Below are 2,500 nucleotides of genomic sequence, written 5' to 3' on the forward strand. Positions count from 1 at the left end.
TTCAGTATATCTTGTCATACAAACCTTATGGACTTATGCATTCAAAGCAAAGGTATATATCAAAAATCATATTAGGCTCATAGTAACAAAGTAAAAAAATAGCAAGTTAATTATAAATGGTTGATTATAAAGAAAACGTAATTAAGAATTAATTTAAGTGATAATCTTGGGCAAAGTCATTCTCGGGTAGAAATACATATCAGAATTAAAGGATTTTTTTTTTTTCACTCTAAGTGAAGTAAAGCATTTCATGAAGTGGAAAAAAAATGAGTTTGATATTTCTAGAGAAATTGTAACTGGAAGAGAGAATGATAAAAGCAGAGAAAAGCTATGAATATATGTGTGGCTGTTTGCATTCATGTAGATATGCATATGTATGCATATGTATGCATGTGGGCCACAGCCGAAACGAGTGTATTTATTTGCATGCACATATGCATATTGATGCAGAACGTGACTTTGACCCCATGGATATTCCATTGTTTGCCCAGACGACCAGCCTTTAACCAGCAGTTGGTTATGACCACCATTGTGCATGTTTTAATATGCTTTTGAGTGCATTCCCTGGATACATAAATACATAAATACGTAAATACATAAATACAGCAGGCAATAATTTCAGGTTTATATACAGAGTAGCAAGTGGGAGTTAAGTTATAGCATAAACTTTCTGCGTCTGTCTGTCATCATATTACGATCTGTTTTTAAATAAAGATCTGTCTGTGAGTCTAGCTGCCTGTCTGTCCATACTTACAGCAGTAATACAATTGCTTTGGAATAAATCTCCTTTGAATGATTTCAAATGTAGTTAAATAGAATTTTTCTCCTGATTTAGAATAAATCTGAGTAGAATATCTAACTCTGATGCAGTTATCTTTCTTATCTTTAGAATGACATTCGAAATATTTGAAGCATTAAAAGATGAAGAAAAGTGAATAGCATTTCTCTTCATTCCGAATATAAGGATATCAGAAAGAAACTCCAAATGTGCTTCTTATTAGATGTGAATATAATCGGTTAACTCTAAAAACTTGCATTCACTGGAAAGTGGATTAAATTCTGAATACTGTAGTTCACAGGAAAAAAAGAATTTAGCTGATAGTTTTTTTGATAGTAAACAATACAAGAAAATGGAGTCATAAATGAAGACAAAGTCACAAAGAAGAAGAAGAAGAAGGAAAAAAAAAAGGAAGAAGAAGAAGACGAAGAAGAAGAAGAAGAAGAACACGAAGAAAAAGAAGAAGACGAAGAAAAAGAAGAAGAAGAAGAAAAAGTAAAAGAATAAGAAGAAGAAGAAGAAAAAGAAAAGGAAGAAGAAGAAGACAAAGAAGACGAAGAAAAAGAAGAAGACGAAGAAAAAGAAGAAGACGAAGAAAAAGAAGAAGAAGAAAAAAAAGGAAAAGAATAAGAATAAGAAGAAGAAGAAGAAGACGAAGAAGAAGAAGACGAAGAAAAAGAAGAGGACGAAGAAGAAGAAGAAGAAGAAAAAGAAAAAGAAAAGAGAGAAGAAGAAGAAGAAGAAGAAGAAGAAGAAAAAGAAAAAGAAAAGAGAGAAGAAGAAGAAGAAGAAGAAGAAGAAGAAGAATACGAAGAAAAAGAAGAAGAAGAAGACGAAGAAAAAGAAGAAAAAGAAGAAGAAGAAGAAGAAGAAGAAGGAGAAGATACTCTTTGCACTCACTGTATGTATGAGTGCAGGTTTTGAGGTACCGCACCATAGCCAGAGCCGTCATGGAAGCTATTGTTGCGATGCCGATCAGGTAACAGACGAAACCGTATATTTGGCACCCTGAAAAGAAAGAAAGAAAGAAAGAATAAAGTTTATTGCTTTCCGATTGACGATTGATTGATTTGAGGTTGTCTGGCATCCTGACATCGAAGGTCATTTTTTTATCACCTTCCCCTTCGGTCTCAGCTTAACCACCATCACGTAAAGACGTCTCCAAGAGGGAACTTATGTGAAGTACATCAATCTATTTCAAAATTTTAGTGTAATTTCGAAGGTCACTGACGCTGATATCGTTCATTGTAAATAAAGAATAAAAGAATATTTAATTAAAACCATAAAAGAAATTATATCATTATAAAAATGAAATAGCTTTCAGAAGACCTGCTTCTGAAATAAAGCTAAAAATGTCGCTAGCATTGTACGACACATCATGTCCAAGAATCTTGGTAAGGATGAACCTGCCATCCTCACCTCGAGCCTCAAACAGATATCCATTTCTTTCTGATTGATTACTTGCTTGTTTTTAATCTAGGTGTTTTTTTTTTTTTGTAATTAAATAGATTATTGAATAGAGGCTCATTAGCCTTTTTAATCAGTGAGGGTTTAATTTTGTTACAAAAGGTAACGCCCGGTATAAAAATAATTTATTTCAATTCGATTTTCTACCTTTATATTCCTTTCCTTATTTATGATTTTTTTTTTCAGGCCAAACGTACTAAAATGTTGCAATTTGATTACCTAAAGTCTGGGGTGACCATCTAATAACAATTCTAA

General features: G+C 32.6%; 1 pseudogene; it reads right to left on the reverse strand.

Moving 5' to 3' along the window:
• The window catches only part of LOC137642044 (uncharacterized), a 203,025-nt pseudogene that overhangs the window by 20,557 nt on the left and 179,968 nt on the right, over positions 1-2,500 (reverse strand).

The sequence above is a fragment of the Palaemon carinicauda genome, chromosome 6 (assembly GCF_036898095.1).
Source record: "Palaemon carinicauda isolate YSFRI2023 chromosome 6, ASM3689809v2, whole genome shotgun sequence".
Classification (NCBI taxonomy): Eukaryota; Metazoa; Arthropoda; class Malacostraca; order Decapoda; family Palaemonidae; genus Palaemon; species Palaemon carinicauda.